The 19,978-nt window shown below is 46.3% G+C and overlaps 1 pseudogene; it reads right to left on the bottom strand.

Annotated features, from left to right (window-relative positions):
- The window catches only part of LOC125554568 (S-locus-specific glycoprotein S13-like), a 35,463-nt pseudogene extending 18,500 nt beyond the window's left edge, over positions 1-16,963 (bottom strand).
- Positions 16,964-19,978: the final 3,015 nt, after the last annotated feature.

The following is a 19,978-nucleotide window of genomic DNA, read 5'->3' as shown; positions in this document are numbered from 1 at the left end:
GCGCCAATGTGGTGACCACATATGCCTCCGTGTATCTCTGCCAACAGCTTTTGTCCGTCTTCCCGGTGAATACACTTCAATTTCACACCGTTGAGTCTTCTTCTGTACAGTGTCTTGTCGACAAACTGGTACATACTTGACTGCCGGGCTACTCTTTCCACTTCTTCTTGCTCTTCGGGAAGTTCTCCTATCTGAAGGAAACGGACAATCTGCTGCGCCCATGTTGGAGCTTGTGGCTCGACAACAAGGACTAAAGGCAAATCTGCCGCTGCGGGAACATCCGCTTCTACGGCAAGAACCTGCGGCTCTGCCGGAGCTTGACGTTCCCCGACAAGCTTGCCGGAGCAAAACTCATCGGGAGCTTCTGCTTCAACGGAACAAACCCTAGGGCTTGCCGGAGCATCTTGCTCCTCAGCGTTCTCGGTGTTGTTCTCAGCTGCTGCGGGAACGTCCGCTTCTACGGCGAGGAGCTGCACCTCTGCCGGAGCTTGACGTTCCCCGACAAGCTTGCCGGAGCAAAACTTATCGGGAGCTTCTGCTTCAACGGAACAAACCCTAGGGCTTGCCGGAGCAGACTGCTCCTCAGCGCCTTCGGCGTTGATCCTAGGGGCCTTCTTGGCGGCGGCTTCGGGAAGCTCTGCCGGCAGGCAGTCACCAGGAATCAACTTCCTCTTCTTGCTCTGTCCAGTTGATGGTGTTACGGACGGTTGAGTCAGCTTGAGCACAAAGATCCCTGGTTCCACAGGTAGCTTAAGTGCGGCGCACTTTGACAGGCCGTCAGCAATGGCGTTCTGAGCTCTTGGAACGTGCTCCATTTGTAGGCCGTCAAAGCGCTCTTCTAGCTTTCTCACTTCGTCAACGTAAGCTTCCATCAATGGACTCTGATAATTCTTGTTTACTTGGCGGACGACAAGCTGTGAGTCACCCCTGACAATGAGCTTCTTGATCCCAAGGTCTGCCGCGATCCTGAGACCGGCAAGCAATCCCTCATACTCTGCAGTATTGTTTGTTGCTTGCTCCTTGGGAAAGTGCATCTGGACTATGTACTTGAGGTGCTCTCCGGTGGGTGCGATAAGCAGCACACCAGCGCCGGCGCCTTGCAGCGAAAAGGCACCATCAAAGTACATCAGCCACTCTTTGCTTGCTTCCTTGTCGGGGATGCTTGTTTCTGGAATTTCTTCATCTGGTGTTGGCGTCCACTCTGCTATAAATTCTGCCAATGCTCTGCTCTGGATAGTTGAAGTGCTTTCAAACTTGAGGCCAAAGCTTGACAGTTCCAGTGCCCACTCAACAATCCTGCCTGTCGCTTCTGGATTCTGCAGTATCCTCTTCAGCGGAAAGCGAGTGACAACTGTGATCTCATGTGCTTGGAAGTAATGGCGCAGCTTTCTCGAGGCCATGAGAAGGCCAAAAAGCAATTTCTGCACACCAGAATACCTTGACCTAGCCCCCTGCAGCAGGGAACTGACAAAGTAAACTGGGCGCTGCACCATTTTCTTCCGTGTCTCCTCGTGCATCTGCACAGATCCATCTTTGTCGGGACCAAAGCTTGTCGGGGAAGCCCCCTGCTTGTCGCTGGATGCGCTTGCCGCGGTTGCTGGCTCATCATCTGCCTCCCTTTCTGCTACTAACACAGCACTAACCACTTGATTGGTTGCCGCTATGTACAGCAGCAACTTCTCTTGTGGCTTAGGTGCGACAAGTATTGGAGGGGAGGACAGGTATTTCTTCAGGTCTTGCAGCGCAGCCTCCGCTTCCGGAGTCCATTTCATTGGACCTGCCTTTTTCAATAATTTGAAAAACGGCAGGGCGCGCTCAGCAGACCGAGAGATAAACCTGCTGAGAGCAGCCACGCAACCGGCAAGTTTCTGTACATCCTTGACGCGCTTTGGTGCTTCAATCTGCTCAATGGCCTTGATCTTGTCGGGGTTGGCTTCAATTCCCCGCTGAGACACGAAGAACCCGAGAAGCTTGCCGGAGGGAACTCCAAACACACACTTCTCTGGGTTGAGCTTGAGGCTGATCTTGCGCAGATTTGCGAAGGTCTCGTCTAAGTCTTGAATCAGGGTTGCTCTGTCCTTGCTCTTGACCACTATATCATCCATGTAGGCTTCCACATTTCTGTGCATTTGTGACTCAAGAGCAATGTGGACTACCCTTGCAAATGTCGAACCAGCATTTTTTAATCCGAAAGGCATCCGTACGAAATAGTACGTGCCACATGGAGTAATAAATGCGGTCTTCTCCTCATCCTCTTCTGCCATGAAGATCTGATGATATCCTGAGTATGCGTCAAGAAATGAAAGCAAATCACATCCGGCTGTGGAGTCAACAATCTGGTCAATGCGCGGCAAAGGAAATGGGTCTTTGGGACAAGCTTTGTTAACATCGGTGAAATCGATGCAAAGTCTTCATTTCCCGTTTGCCTTGCGCACGACTACAGGATTGGCCAACCATGTGGGATGGAGCACTCCTCTGACAAGGCCTGCTGCTTCTAGTTTCTTGATCTCTTCTGCAATGAATTCTTGGCGCTCCACTGCCTGCTTCCTGACTTTCTGCTTGATGGGCCGCGCATGAGGACAAACGGCAAGGTGGTGCTCAATCACTTTCCTGGGAACACCGGGGATGTCAGACGGCTGCCATGCAAACACGTCGACATTCGCCCGCAGGAAAGCAACGAGCGCGCTTTTCTATTTAGGGCCGAGCGTGGCACTGATGGTGAAGGTACCACCAGTGCCGTACTCCTTGGCGGATACCTTCTTCGTCTCTGGCGGAGCTGCCATCGTCTTCTTGTACTTGCCGGTGGAGCTCGATGGTGCGTCCTCAACGGCAGCGCAGCACTCCGAAGGGGTGCGCTTGCCGGAGTGGGCATCAGAACTCTTGCCGGACTTGGTCTTCTTCCCCCCGGGAGCTTCAGCGGCAAGTGGATTGCGATCTGCCGTTGCTGCTGCTTCCCGGTAGATCTTGTCGGCACAGATAAGAGCATCCTTCTTGTCGCCAGGGACAGAAATGACGCTTATCGGGCCAGGCATCTTCAGCATGTTATATGCGTAGTGAGAGGCTGCCATGAACTTGGCGAGTGCTGGACGGCCAAGTATCCCATTGTAGGGCAATGGGATATCGGCAACGTCGAATGTGACCTTCTCAGTCCTGAAGTTTAGCTCGCTGCCAAATGTTACCGGCAGCGTGACCTTCCCCTTCAGCTTGCTCCTTCCCGGGCTGATTCCTTGGAATGTGCCGGTCTCTTCGAGCTCGCTGTCAGGGATTTGGAGTTTCTGGAGTACTGCGGAGGAGATCAGGTTCAAGCCGGCCCCGCCGTCAACTAACATCTTAGTGACCTTGAGGTTGCGGATAGTTGGTGAAACCAACATCGGCAGGCACCCGACCGCAGTTGTGCGATCAGGGTGGTCCTCAATGTCAAAGATGATAGGCGTGCTGGACCATTTCAGAAGCTTGCGCGATTCGACAGGCGGTTCTGCTGCATTGACTTCCCGCGCCCACTGCTTGAGTTGGCGGTGTGAAGTGTGAAGAGAAGCACCGCCGTCAACGCACAAGACCTCTGTGGCTTTCTGAAACTCCTGTTCACTGGTCTCAACATCATCCATATCTTCGTCGTCGTCATCTTCATCGTCGTCGCGGCCGTGGGGAGGCCGGTCTCCTTGCCGCTGCTTGGCCTTGCCGCGGCGTCCTCCCAGTCCGGCGTGCTTCTTGCCGGATTCTTCAGCACCCCCTTGGGCCCTCTCCTTGTCGCGCCACTCGTACTCAGCTCTTTGCTGCTGGACAAGCTGCTCGACCTTCTTGCAGCTCCGAAGGTCATGGCCCTTGGTGCGGTGAATCTTGCAGTATTGGTGGTCGGAGCCGTCCTGCTTGTCGGCGGCCGCCACAGCCTGGCAGTTGGTGCATGCGGCAACTTCCTTGCCGGAGCTACTGACCTTGGCTCGCTTGGCGCCACCGTCGCTGCTGGACTGCTCAACGACCAGCACCTCTTTGTTCTGCTTCTTCCTGTTGTTGCGCCGCCGGTTTTTCTTTACCGGGGCGGCATCCTCGCTGTCAGATCCCCCTGCTCCAGTGCTTTCTCCGGGGAATTTCCTCCCTTCCTCAGCGCGTGCACACTTGTCGGCCAGGGCATATAGCTCGCTGACGTCCCGAATCTTGCACATCGCCATTTCCTCCCGCATCCTGCGGTTACGCACGTTCTGATGGAACGCGCTGATTACCGCAGCAGGGTGGATATTTGGGATGTTGTGCTATACACGGCTGAACCTCTGGATATACTTGCGCAGGGGCTCTCCTTCCTTCTGGACGAGCAGATGAAGATCACTCTCTTGGCCATGAGGTTTGTGGCCGCCTGTGAAGGCGCCGACAAACTGATGGCGTAGATCAGCCCAGGAGGATATGGAGTTGTCCGGCAAGTGCATGAGCCAGGACCTGACGTTGGGCTTGAGCACCAACGGGAAGTAGTTGGCAAGGATCTTATCGTCCCGCCCCCCAGCAGCCTGCACCGTGATGGTGTAGATGCTGAGGAACTCTGACGGATGCGACTTGCCGTCATACTTCTCGGGTACATCTGGTTTGAAATTCTTCGTACTGGGCCACTGGACTTGCCGCAGCTCACGAGTGAACGCAGGGCAACCTACCGCGTACGGCAAGTCGCCTGGCTCCTCCGGCGCATGCATGTCAACAGAGGGCCCAGCGCGCTGGTCTGATTGAAGCCGCGCTTCTCTCCGGCGCTCGATGCGAGTACGAGCGTCTTCTTGTTGTCGTTCTTGAAGAACTTGGCGCTGATCGCGACGAGCTCGCGGATCTGACGACGCGGTGGAGTCGCTGTCGAGGCGGACCCGGCGAGTCGACGACCTTGGCCTTCGGGGTGGAGAGTGCACAGTAGTTGCACCCCCACCAGTCTTGTCATCTCTGGCTCGTGCCTGGCTGGCTTGCCGCGGCTGAGACGCGCTCGGCTGCCGTGGAGTGTCGCCGTTGGCGAAGCCGATGAGACTCTGGATAGTGGCCCTCCAGTCGTCGACCTTGTCCGCCGCTGGAGGGTAGTCTAGGAGCAGTTGATCTCGCGCCAAAGCTTCTGCTGCGGTGGCGGGTGGCGGTGGCGAACGGTGCGAGGAGCGGGACATGCTCGGACTTCTAACTACGTTAGAAGGAGCAGTATCTCGTCCAGGCGACCGTGTCTCGCTCGCGCCAGCAGGTTGACGTGCATGGTGGTCCTGAGCGCTCCGAGATCCACCAGCTCGATCTTGATCTAGCGAACGCATGGTACCGTGAGTACCATGACGCTGCCGGTCCCGCGCCTCTTGAGACGAGCGCAGTGCATGCACGGACGCCGAGGTCTTGGAGTGTGCCCGGTCATTGTGGGAGCCGGCTACGCCGCCGATGGGCAGCGCAGCCTTGTCCTGGGACCTGGCAGCACCGTGAGTTCCCTCGTCGACGTGTGCCCTTCCGCCGGTGCCTGCCCCACCAACCGTTTGCTCCGGCGGTGGCTGGCTTGGCGCGGACGGAGCAGCTGCCTCCGAAACTTTCTTCTTCGGCGGCATGTTGATGAAGATGCTGAAGATCTAGCTCGCGAGAACGCCGGATCTGGTTCACACAACTTCGACGCCCCCTACCTGGCGCGCCAGAGATGCCGGGGTTGCTGATCCCCGGGCACCTATGGGACCGGCGGACAGGGTCCCTTTCGGTTCGGCGGGGGCGGAGGTCGCACAAAGAGCAGATCAAGGCGGGGCACGCGAGCGATTTACCCAGGTTCGGGCCGCACGGATGCGTAAAACCCTACTCCTGCTTTGTGGTTTGGTATTGATTTCTAGCTCGGGAGCGCGGAGTGCTACAGTACACACCGGCGGCTGGCAGGACCGAGCGTGAGGGTTCGAACTGGCTAACCCCCCCCCCCCCTCGTTGCATACGGGCCTCCTTTTATATGCTCAAGGGGTTACCGACAGGTGGCAACGGAGGTAAAGGGCAGAAATGGAAGAGTGGTGGTTGGTACAGCTACCTGTACAGTGTTATCATACCTAACCCTGGCGGCAGGGGACAAGGGCATTAATTGCCCGTCTGTGTCGCCTAAACAGTACCGAAATGGACCGCTAGGGACGCCACCGTTTGCCACGATGGTTACCTTGTCAGCGCCTGCTTGCCACGATGGTTATCTTGTCAGCGCCTGCTTGCCACCGCGCACCCCTAGCTGCACGGCCTCCTGCCACGTGTGCTTGGGAGAGTCCTAGAGCGACACGTTGGCAGGTGAGCTGGAGCGCGGGCACGAAGTGGGGGTTTCCCGCGGCAAGCTCCTTGCCGCGGTCGCCGTCTTGTCGTGTTCGGGAGCTTGTCGCTCACTGGGCCTTGCCGGGACGCGCGGCGCGTCGCGGCAAGCTTTTCTTGGTATGCCTTGAGTGGCCTTCCCGGCAAGCTCCTCTTGCCGGGATCTTGTCTTCTTCCCGGCCAGCTTCTCTTGCCGGGGCCTTGGTTGGCCTCCCCGGCAAGCTCCTCTTGCCGGGATCTTAGTTTGAGTACTTTGTTCTTGAATGGTCTTCAAAGTAGCCGCGGAGGGTCTTGGCGGCCACTCGGCAAGCCTTGCCGTGGGACGCTGCGACTGCCCGTGCACAAGTTCGGGGTATTAGGGTACCCCTACTCTAGTGCACCGACAGGAGGCAACCCAATTTTATTTTTATTCCTTGCTTTTTACTCCTGTTTAGTAATAAATAATTCATCTAGCCTCTGTTTATATGTTGTTTTATGCTTTTAATTAGTGTTTGTGCCAAGTAGAACCTTTGGGAAGACTTGGGAAAAGTCTTGTTGATCATGCTGTAAAAAACAGAAACTTTAGCGCTCACGAAAATTGCTGCCATTTTTATTTGGGGAGTGATATTTAGTTAATTCTTTTTGCAGATGATTAATAGATAAATTCCTCAGGTCCACCAATTTATTTGAGAATTTTATGAGTTCCATAAGTATACGTTTGATCCAGGTTACTACAGACTGTTCTGTTTTTGACAGATTCTGTTTTTCATGTGTTGTTTGCTTATTTTGATGAATCTATGAGTAGTATCGGAGGGTATGAACCATGGAGAAGTTGGAATACAGTATATATTACACCAATATGAATTTATAATTAGTTCATTACAGTACCTTATGATGGTGATTTGCTTTCTTATACTAACGGAGCTTCGAGTTTTCTACTTTAAGTTTTGTGTTGTGAAGTTTTCAAGTTTTGGGTAAGGATTCGATGGACTATGGAATAAGGAGTGGCAAGAGCATAAGCTTGGGGATTCCCAAGGCAACCCAAGGTAATATTCAAGGATATCCAAGAGCCTAAGCTTGGGGATGCCCCGGAAGGCATCCCCTCTTTCGTCTTCGTTCATCGGTAACTTTACTTGGAGCTATATTTTTATTCACCACATGATATGTGTTTTGCTTGGAGCATCAATTTATTTTGTTAGTATTTGCTTGATGTTATTTAGAACAATGTTTTGCATCTTTTATTTCAATAAAAGTGGCATTGATAGCCTTTACTATGCCTATGTTACAAGTATACATGTTACTGTTTGAAAACAGAAAGTTTACCGCTGTTGCAATAATTCCATAGAAAATTCAGAATGTGATAAAATGTTGAAACCTTTTGCATATTAAGATCTGATAAATTTACTACAGTGGGAATTTTCTTTCATGATTTTTGGAGCTAGGGAAGTATGGATGTTGCTGCATTCTTTACAGTCTGTCCTGTTTAGGCAGATTGCTGTTATGACTGCATTGTTTGCATATGTTTGCTTCTTTAATGATTCTATTTGAGGATAGTACTATTAAATATGCAGAGGCATTTAGTATGAAATTTTGAATAATAATTTTAGTGATTTGCTACAGTAGAGTATGATAAAATTTTGGCAATGGTTTATACTAACTTATCTCACGAGTCCTTGTTGAGTTTTGTGTGGATGAAGCTTTTGAGATTTAGGGAGACCTTGATATGAGAGGAATTAAGGAGACACAAAAGCTCAAGCTTGGGGATGCCCAAGGCATCCCAAGATAATATTTCAAGAAGTCTCAAGTGTCTAAGCTTGGGGATGCCCCGGTTGGCATCCCACCTTTCTTCTTCAACAACTATCGGTTAGTATCGGTTGATCCTAAGTTTTTGCTTCTTCACATGATGTTTGCCATTCTTAGAATGCCATTTTATTTTGCTTTGCTTGCTGTTTGAATAGAATACCAAGATCTGAAATTATTAAATGTTAGAGAGTCTTCACATAGTTGCATAATTATTCTACTACTCATGGATCTTCACTTATATCTTTCGGAGTAGTTTGTCATTTTCTCTAGTGCTTCACTTATATCTTTTAGAGAACGGTGGTAGATTTGTTTTATATAAACTATTGATCTCTCACGCTTCACTTATATTATTTTGAGAGTTTTAAATAGCATGGTAATTTGCTTAAAATCCTAATCTGCTAGGTATTCAAGAATAATAAAATTCTCTTATGAGTGTGTTGAATACTAAGAGAAGTTTGATACTTGATGATTGTTTTGAGATATGAGGATGGTAATATTAGAGTCATGCTAGTTGAGTGGTTATGAATTTGAGAAATACTTGTGTTGAAGTTTGTGATTCCCGTAGCATGCACGTATGGTGAACCGTTATGTGATGAAGTCGGAGCATGATTTATTTATTGATTGGCTTTCTTATGAGTAGCGGTCGGGGACGAGCGATGGTCTTTTCCTACCAATCTATCCCCCTAGGAGCATGCGCGTAGTACTTTGTTTTGATAACTAATAGATTTTTGCAATAAGTATGTGAGTTCTTTATGGCTAATGTTGAGTCCATGGATTATACGCACTCTCACCCTTCCACCATTGCTAGCCTCTCTAGTACCGCGCAGCTTTTGCCGGTACCATAAACCCACCATATACCTTCCTCAAAACAGCCACCATACCTACCTATTATGGCATTTCCATAGCCATTCCGAGATATATTGCCATGCAACTTTCCACCGTTCCGGTTATTATGACACACTCCATCATTGTCATATTGCTTAGCATGATCATGTAGTTGACATCGTATTTGTGGCAAAGCCACCATTCATAATTCTTTCATACATGTCACTCATGAGTCATTGCATATCCCGGTACACCGCCGGAGGCATTCATATAGAGTCATATCTTGTTCTAAGTATCGAGTTGTAAGTAAGTAAAAGTGTGATGATCATTATTCAATAGAGCATTGTCCCAAAAAAAGGAGAAAGGCCATAAAAAAGAAAGGCCAAATAAAAAAATAAAGGACAAACAAAAAAGGGCGGACAAATCTACTATCCTTTTACCACACTTGTGCTTCAAAGTAGCACCATGATCTTGATGATAGAGAGTCTCCTATGTTGTCACTTCCATATACTAGTGGGAATATTTCATTATAGAACTTGGCTTGTATATTCCAATGACGGGCTTCCTCAAAATGCCCTAGGTCTTCGTGAGCAAGCGAGTTGGATGCACACCCACTAGTTTCTTTTGTTGAGCTTTCATACATTTATAGCTCTAGTGTATCCGTTGCATGGCAATCCCTACTCACTCACATTGATATCTATTGATGGGCATCTCCATAGCCCATTGATATGCCTAGTTGATGTGAGACTATCTTCCCCCTTTTGTCTTCTCCACAACCACCACTCTATTCCACCTATAGTGCTATGTCCATGGCTCACGCTCATGTATTGCGTGAAGATTGAAAAAGTTTGAGAACATCAAAAGTATGAAACAATTGCTTGGCTTGTCATCGGGGTTGTGCATGATTTAAATATGGTGTGTGGTGAAGATGGAGCATAGCCAGACTATATGATTTTGTAGGGATAACTTTCTTTGGCCATGTTATTTTGAGAAAACATAATTGCTTAGTTAGTATGCTTGAAGTATTATTGTTTATATGTCAATAGTAAACTTTTGTCTTGAATCTTATGGATCTGAATATTCATGCCACAATTAAGAAGAATTACATTGAAATTATGCCAACTAGCATTCCACATCAAAAATTATCTTTTTTATCATTTACCTACTCGAGGACGAGCAGGAATTAAGCTTAGGGATGCTTGATACGTCTCCAACGTATTTATAATTTTTGATTGCTCCATGCTATAGTATCTACTGTTTTGGGCAATATTGGGCTTTATTATCCACTTTTATATTATTTTTGGGACTAACCTATTAACCGGAGGCCCATCCCAGATTTGCTGTTTTATGCCTATTTTAGTATTTTGAAGAAAAGGAATATCAGACGGAGTCAAAACGGAACGAAATCAACTGGAGAAGTTATTTTTGGAAGGAAACACACCTGATGGACTTGGACCCCACATTAGAAGATACGAGAGCTGCCCACAAGGGTGGGGGGCGCGCCCACCCCCCTAGGGCGCGCCCCTGCCTCGTGGGGCCCTCGTGGCTCCCCTAACGTGCTTCTTCTGCCTATATAACTCCATATACCCTAAAACTTCCAGAACGCACAATAGATCGGGAGTTCCGCCGCCAGAAGCCTCCGTAGCCACCGAAAGCCAATCTAGACCCGTTCCGGCACCCTGCCGGAGGGGGCAATCCTTCTCCGGCGGCCATCTTCATCATCCCTGTGCTCTCCATGACGAGGAGGGAGTAGTTCTCCCTCGGGGCTGAGGGTATGTACCAGTAGCTATGTGTTTGATCTCTCTCTCTCTCGTGTTCTTGATTTGGCACGATCTTGATGTATCGCGACCTTTGCTATTATAGTTGGATCTTATGTTTCTCCTCCCCCTCTTCTCTCTTGTAATGAATCGAGTTTCCCCTTTGAAGTAATCTTTTCGGATTGAGTCTTTAAAGATTTGAGAACACTTGATGTATGTCTTGCCGTGGATATCTGTGGTGACAATGGGATATCACGTGATTCACTTGATGTATGTTTTGGTGATCAACTTGCGGGTTCCGCCCATGAACCTATGCATAGGGGTTGGCACACGTTTTCGTCGTGATTCTCCGGTAGAACTTTGGGGCACTCTTTGAGGTCCTTTGTGTTGGTTGAATAGATGAATCTGAGATTGTGTGACGCATATCGTATAATCATACCCACGAATACTTGAGGTGACATTGGAGTATCTAGGTGACATTAGGGTTTTGATTGATTTGTGTCTTAAGGTGTTATTCTAGTACGAACTCTAGGGCTGTTTGTGACACTTATAGGAATAGCCCACTGGATTGATTGGAAAGAATAACTTTGAGGTGGTTTCGTACCCTACCATAATCTCTTCGTTCGTTCTCCGCTATTAGTGACTTTGGAGTGACTCTTTGTTGCATGTTGAGGGATAGTTATGTGATCCAATTATGTTATCATTGTTGAGGGAACTTACACTAGCGAAAGTATGAACCCTAGGCCTTGTTTCCTAGCATTGCAATACCGTTTACGCTCACTTTTATCATTTGTTACCTTGCTGTTTTTATAATTTCAGATTACAAATACCTTTATCTACTATCCATATACCACTTGTATCACCATCTCTTCGCCGAACTAGTGCACCTATACAATTTACCATTGTATTGGGTGTGTTGGGGACACAAGAGACTCTTTGTTATTTGGTTGCATGGTTTCTTGAGAGAGACCATCTTCATCCTACGCCTCCTACGGATTGATAAACCTTAGGTCATCCACTTGAGGGAAATTTGCTACTGTCCTACAAACCTCTGCACTTGGAGGCCCAGCAACATCTACAAGAAGAAGGTTGTGTAGTTGACATCAGCAAGGAGATCGAAATTTGCAGGAAAATAAGAAAGAACATGGGTTTGAAGGAGCTAGTGACTGGAGGAAGGAGAAGGTCTGGACTAGTGCACTAAGTGAGGGGGGCCCTGTGGGACACAAAACCCCACTAGGCATGCCCGGGGGGAAGGCGTGCCATGTGAGCTTGTGGCTCACAGGTGCACCCCCCTGGGGTGTGTCGAGTGCCAAAAAATCGTATTTATTATAGAGAAAATCATATTAAATTTTCATGTCATTCTGAGAACTTTTATTTTTGGAACATTTTTTATTGCATGGAAAATTCAGAAAAACAGGATAATATGGCATTTCTACTTTATTAACTTTAAATAATAGAGAACCAAAAAGTAGGTATAGTAGGTTGTTCTTAGTAAATTCATCAACCACATGCCCCTCAAAAATAATCCATTAATAAGGTTGATCAAGTCTTATTAACAAACCATTTCCGAATGAAATGAAACCGAAGAATCTTCGTTTAACATTAAGTTACCTCAACAAGGATATGCATCTCCCCAACAATACGAGTTTCATATTTACTTTTTACTGAAGGGGGAGGAACTTTGAAGCCTCCAATAGTGATTGTCGAAACCTTTTCAATAATATTGATACTATTCACCGAACTTTGTTTCCTTGGGAAATAAACCATATGCTTATTACCATTGAAATGAAAAGTAACCTTGCTTTTATTGCAATCAATAATAGCCCCTACAGTATTCAAAAAAGGTCTACCAAGGATGATCGACATAGCGTCGTCCTCGCGCATATCAAATATAACATAGTCTATTAAGATAGTAACATTTGCAACTACAACAGGCACATCCTCACAAATTCCAATAGGTATAGCAGTTGATTTATCAGCCATTTGCAAAGATATTTTAGTAGGTGTAACCTTATTCAAATCAAGTCTTCTATATAAAGCAGTTTTGACACAACTTTTAATGGACCATGGTATAGTTGGTATTCCTGGATCTCCTAATTTCTTAGGCACTCCACCCTTAAAAGAATAATTCGCAAGCATGGTGGAAATTTCAGCTTTAGGTATCTTTCTTTTATTTGTGACAATATCTTTCATGTATTTAGCATAAGGAGACATTTTCAATATATCAGTCAAACGAGTACGCAAGAAAGAATGCCTAAGCATTTCAACAAAGCACTCAAAATCTTCTTCATCCTTACTCTTTCAAGGTTTAGATGGAAAAGGCATGGGTTTCTGAACCCATGGTTCTCTTTCCTTACCATGTTTCCTGGCAATGAAATCTCTTTTATCACATCTTATATTCTTAGGAGGTGGGTTATATCAAGATCAACAATAGGTTCTATTTCTACATCATTATCAAGTTTTTTATCATTATCTTGTTGAGCAACATCATTATTGTCATTGTCACTAGGTGGATGTTCATTACTAGATTGTGTCCCAGCATCAGAAATAGAAACATCATTACTATTCTCGGGGGGGGGGGGGGGGGTTCTACCTCAGGTTCACTAGAAGCATGCAAAGTTCTATCATTTCTTTTTCTTTTTCTTCTTAGATGAACTAGCCACGTCATGATTAGTTCTTTGAGAATCTTCCTCAATTATTTTAGGATGACCTTCAGGATATAGAGGATCCTGGGTCACTTTACCCCCTCTAGTCACAACTCTAACAGTGTGATCATTCATTTTATTATTCAACTCATTAAGCAAATCATTTTGTGATTTAGTAACTTGTTCTATTTGGGTATGAACCATGGATGAATGCTTACTTAAGCCCTTATCACCATTAGCAATTCTAAACATCAAGTCACTCAAACGATTAATCATGAAAGCATTATCTTTCAATTGCTTGCTAACATACGTATTAAAATGTTCTTTCCTAACAATATAGTTATCAAATTCATCTAGGCATTGACTAGCAGATTAATTATAAGGAATATCACCTTCATCAAATCTTGTAAGAGAATTTACCTCTACTACCTGTGTCGAGGTGTCTGATACGTCTCCGTTGTATCTATAATTTTTGATTGTTCCATGCCAATGTTCTACAACTTTCATATACTTTTGGCAACTTTTATACTATTTTTGGGACTAACATATTGATCCAGTGCCCAGTGCCAGTTCCTGTTTGTTGCATGTTTTTTGTTTCGCAGAATACCCATATCAAACGGAGTCCAAACGGGATAAAAACTGACGGAGATTTTTTTGGAATATATATGATTTTTGGGAAGAAAAATCCACGCGAGACGGTGCCCGAGGGGGCCACGAGGCAGGGGCGCGCCCCTGACCCTCGTGGCCACCCCGTAAGGCGGTTTATGCCCTTCTTTCGCTGCAAGAAAGCTAATATCTGGATAGAGATCGTGTTAAAATTTCAACCCAATCGAAGTTACGGATCTCCAGGAATATAAGAAACGGTGAAAGGGTAGAATCTGAGAACGCATAAACAGAGAGAGACAGAGAGACAGATCCAATCTCGGAGGGGCTCTCGCCCCTCCCATGCCATGGAGGCCAAGGACTGAAGGGGAAACCCTTCTCCCATCTAGGGAGGAGATTAAGGAAGAAGAAGACGAAGGGGCCCCCTCTCCCCTTCTCTTCCGGTGGCGCCGGAATGCTGTCGTGGCCATCATCATCATCACCGTGATCTACACAAACACCTCTGCCATCTTCACCAACATCTCCATCACCTTCCCCCCTCTATCTACAACGGTCCACTCTCCCGCAACCCGATGTACCCTCTACTTGAACATGGTGCTTTATGCTTCATATTATTATCCAGTGATGTGTTGCCATCCTATGATGTCTGAGTAGATTTTCGTTGTCCTATCGGTGGTTGATGAATTGCTATGATTGATTTAATTTGCTTGTGGTTATGTTGATGTCCTTTGGTGCCCATCATATGAGCGCGCGCGTGGATCACACCATAGGGTTAGTTGTATGTTGATAGGACTATGTATTGGAGGGCAAGAGTGACAGAAGCTTCAACCTAGCATAGAAATTGATGCATACGGGATTGAAGGGGGACCAATATATCTTAATGCTATGGTTGGGTTTTACCTTAATGAGCGTTAGTAGTTGCGGATGCTTGCTAATAGTTCCAATCATAAGTGCATAGAATTCCAAGTCAGGGATGACATGCTAGCAGTGGCCTCTCCCACATAAAACTTGTTGTCGGTCTAGTAAAGTAGTCAATTGCTTAGGGGCAATTTCACAACTCCTACCACCACTTTTCCACACTCGCCATATTTACTATATTGTTTCTTTATCTAAACAGCCCCTACTTTTTATTTACGTAATCTTTATTATCTTGCAAACCTATCCAACAACACCTACAAAGTACTTCTAGTTTCATACTTGTTCTAGGTAAAGCGAATATCAAGCATGCGTAGAGTTGTATCGGTGGTCGATAGAACTTGAGTGAATATTTGTTCTGCCTTTAGCTCCTTGTTGGGTTTGACACTCTTACTTATTGAAAACTGTTGTGATCCCCTATACTTGTGGGTTATCAAGACCTTTTTCTGACGCCGTTGCCGGGGAGCAATAGCGTGGGTGAATATTCTCGCGTGTGGTTGTTTGCTTTATCACTAAGTAATTTTTATTTACTGTTCTTAGTTGTTTTCTATCTTCAGTTATGGGTAGGAAACGCAAAATACCAAAAAAAATAGTTGTACATACTGGTCGATGTAGAGGCGCGCACGTGTCGTAGTAGAGGCGCGCACGTAGCATGTACACGTACGTACAGTGGCCAGGGTGCAAGAAAGAAAATACGGCCACGTATGTGTACATACGGGTGGGGTCTCGAACGCCTACTCGTGCATACGTACGGCCAGGGCTCGTGTACTGCAAGCCGGAGATATAATGTGGTGCTGCCAAGTCCTTCGCCGAACTTCCCAGTGTCAATCAACTCCCCCGCCCACACCAAGCACCTTGTCACATTTCATCCAGACCTGCCACTGCCCAGGTTGGCGAATGTGTGCACCACACAGGAGCAATTGCAGGTGCAGTGCGTCGCACACTCCTCCATTGTGCTCATGTTCCCTCCAGCAAACATGAACTTGTCTGGCGCTTTCATATCCATCAAGGCCAAGAAGTCGTCACCGCATCCGTGCAATGCCTCCTTTCGCCGGCACCCTGCCGAGAACCACCAGCCGCCCACTCATCTGTGCTTGCTGGCTCGAAGCCATCAAGGCACTTGCATGTCAGCATGGGCGTTGTTGTCTGGTCACAGTAGCCATATGGACCACAGAAGCCATACCGGTTGCACTCAAGGGATGGCCACTTGGCGAGGATAACCCATGATGAGGAGTTGGTACTCCAGCTCTGGAGCTGGTAATCTCCAGAGTAGGTCACCACATACCTCGTGCGTGGGGCGCCAGCAGAGACTGTGTAAGTGGTGTAGATCTCCTCCTCATTGTCGACGATGGCCATGTAGATGATGACGGCCAAGCTGCCGTTAACCTGCTGGTATTGGTGCTCGCCTTTCACCAGGTACCCCGTCCATGGCCCTCTGCGGGCCACCGGGCGGGCCCCATCCCAGAGGAATAACTGGAGGAGCGTGTTCGGGTCGCCTCCGTAGGAGAAGCACCCCGATGATGGGTCGTCGGGCCCCTTCCAGGACACCAGGCGGATGCCGGTGCTGCGCGTGGCATAGCTGATCCGTATCTTCATTTCAGGAAGGAATGTGTCGGTGAGGTGGTTGAAGCTCTGCCACAGCATGGTGCCATTCGGTGACCGGACAACGAGGTTGCCGGTGTTCTCAAGCACTGCTGCTGCTGCTGCAATGGAGCTTGAGGCATCGGCCACATCAGTCGTCCAAATGACACGGCCGCTGCTACCATCAGAGAGAACGAGGTTGGAGGTGTTGGTGAGGGAGAGTGTCGGTGCAGACGAAGTGCTGTTGGTGACGGACGTCTCCCTGTTGGTGACCCACACAACAGTGAGCTCCGGTATGCCGTTGTACCATATGCCCAAGTACAGGCTGGCCGGAGTGGAGTTGGAGGGGTTGAAGAAGCCCAAGGTGAAGGCACCATCATTGGAGATGATGGTGGTGCCAGGGAAGAGCCGCTCACCAGGGACAAGCCGGTCGTCGGATGCCCGCAATGGCAGGAAGAGAATGATCAGGACCACAGTGTAGCAGGTGAGAGCGGGCCAATCCATGATCGATCAGGCCGAAATATTCTGCAGTACGTACGTGCTCCGGCAATGTACTAATGGTACCTTGTTCAGTACTTCTGTTGCTGATGCTGACATGCTGTTAAAAAGTGCAAAGTCTGGATCGATGCTTGGTCTTTACATGAAACAAAGGATTAGTGTTAATTTCTTGACAAATTGGTGACCAGATCCAGCATTCACGTCAGATTGATAATGTACCTACTGAACCAATGGTTGAAGAACCACTCAAAATCTATCACACTCCTGAAGCTTATTACTTGGATCATCTTCGATCCCTATGTGCTCGTGCTGAAACCCCAACAAGCTTAGTTGAGGGCAAATCCTTAGATGAGCATGCTTGTTATGTGCGACACCGTATATCTGAAAAAGGGAAACTTTTACTGGGTCAAATTCATCGTTTGCAATGCTATGCTTGGAATTTATGTGAAATATTTGATTTTACTTGTTGTTCTGAAAACCCTAAGAAACACCTTCCCTATCAATGTGAGTTTAGTGATAATGGAATCATATCTTCGTATGCTAAAGGTGTTTATAGTTACTATGATGTTCAACAAATTGAAGAATTTGTTGCTTTTAAGGGTGCTTACGAAATTGCTTCTTTGATTGAAAAGCATGATGCTACTCTTTACAAATCTGAGAATTTTGCCATACTTAAATATTGCTATGATAATTATGCTTCTAATGCCTATGTTGAACCATATATTGAGGACTAATCCGGTGTCCAAGAAGAGACTAATATTTTGCAGGAATCTATGGAAGAAGAAATTGATGAAACTGTGAGCTCATTGGATGAAAAAGATGATGAGGAGAGCGAAGAACAAAAGGAGGAAGAGCGGATTAGCTACACGTGCCCACCTTCTAATGAGAGTAACTCTTCAACTCATACATTGTTTAATTTCCCTTCGTGCTTACCGAAGGATGATTGCTATGATAATCGCTATGATCCCTTTGATTCTCTTGAAATATCCCTTTTTGATGATGCTTGCTATGCTTGTGGCCAAGATGCCAATATGAATTATGCTTATGGAGATGAACTTGCTATAGTCCCTTATGTTAAACATGAAATTGTTGCTATTGCACCCACACATGATAGTCCTATTATATTTTTTGAATTCTCCAAACTACACTATATCGGAGAAGTTTGTGCTTATTAAGGATTATATTGATGGGTTGTGTTTTACTACTACACATGATGATTTTGATAGATATAATATGCATGTGCTTGCTGCTCCTACTTGCAATTATTATGAGAGAGGAACAATATCTCCACCTCTCTATGTTTCCAATACGATAAAATTGCAAGAAACTGTTTATACTATGTATTGGCCTTTACTATGTGTGCATGAATTGTTCTTTTATGACATGCCGATGCATAGGAAGAGAGTTAGACTTCGTCATTACATGATATATGTTACTTTGTGCTCACTACTAAACTACAAATCATTGCTAATTAAAATTGGCTTTGATATACCTTGGGATCCGGGTGGATTCACTACTTGAGCACTATATGCCTAGCTTAATGGCTTTAAAGAAAGCGCTGCCAGGGAGACAACCCGGAAGTTTTAGAGAGTCATTTATTTCGGTTGAGTGCTTTCATATAGTTTAAAAACAACAAAAATAAAGAGGGGAACCCAAAAAATTTTCAAAAAGGAAAGTGAAAGTGAGAAAGACAAGCATTGTTGAAGTGGGGAGCTCCTTGAACTTTGTTCATGCTCACTGAAACTTTGTGAATCTTGATTACAGAAACTTTTCAACAAAAATAATTATCCCCTTGTACAATTCCATTGTATTATAAAAATAATGTTCCCAGGTTTGCCTTTAGGATGTTTACATTTGCTTGATGGTCTGTACGGTGCAGGACAGAAACTTTGGCTGTAGTGCGCGATTTTACACTTTTAGCTGGAACGTCAAATGGTTCTAATTCTTTTTGCACTGTCTTTCTATACAAATTGTTTATTTTTCCTAATTTTGGCAGAAGTTTTCAAGTATCATAAGTATGGTGAATGTTCAGATTATTACAGACTGTTCAGTTTTAGACAGATTCTGTTTTTGATGTATAGTTTGCTTGTTTTGATGAAACTATTGATTTATATCAGTGAATTAAGCCATGAAAAAGTTATATTACAGTAGACTCAATGCAAAAACAAAATATGAATTGGTTTTCAACAGTACTTAGAGTAGTGATTGTTGGAAATATGCCCTAGAGGCAATAATAAAAGGATTATTATTATATTTCCTTGTTCATGATAATTGTCTTTTATTCATGCTATAATTGTGTTATCCGGAAATCGTAATACATGTGTGAATACATAGACACCAACATGTCCCTAGTAAGACTCTAGTTGACTAGCTCGTTGATCAACCGATAGTCTTGGTTTCCTGACTATGGACATTGGATGTCATTGATAACGATATCACATCATTAGGAGAATGATGTGATGGACAAGACCCAATCCTAAACATAGCACAAGATCGTATAGTTCGTTTGCTAGAGTTTTTCCAATGTCAAGTATCTTTTCCTTAGACCATGAGATCGTGTAACTCCCGGATACCGTAGGAGTGCTTTGTGTGTACCAAACGTCACAATGTAACTGGGTGACTATAAAGGTATACTACGGGTATCTCCGAAAGTGTCTGTTGGGTTGACACGGATCAAGACTGGGATTTGTCACTCCGTATGATGGAGAGGTGTCTCTGGGCCCACTCGGTAATGCATCATCACAATGAGCTCAAAGTGACCAAGTGTCTGGTCACGGGATCATGCATTACGGTACGAGTAAAGTGAGTTACCGGTAACGAGATTGAACGAGGTATTGGGATACCGACGATCGAATCTCGGGCAAGTAACGTACCGATTGACAAAGGGAATTGTATACGGGGTTGCTTGAATCCTCGACATCGTGGTTCATCCGATGAGATCATCGAGGAGCATGTGGGAGCCAACATGGGTATCCAGATCCTGCTGTTGGTTATTGACCGGAGAGCCATCTCGATCATGTCTACATGTCTCCCGAACCAGTAGGGTCTACACACTTAAGGTTCGGTGACGCTAGGGTTGTAGAGATATGTATATGCAGTAACCCGAAAGTTGTT

This window comes from Triticum urartu, chromosome 4A (assembly GCF_056163025.1).
Source record: "Triticum urartu cultivar PI428250 chromosome 4A, HENAU_Tu73, whole genome shotgun sequence".
Lineage (NCBI taxonomy): Eukaryota > Viridiplantae > Streptophyta > Magnoliopsida > Poales > Poaceae > Triticum > Triticum urartu.
Note: the sequence above shows the minus strand (reverse complement) of the source record. Positions and strands in the feature narration are given on the sequence as shown.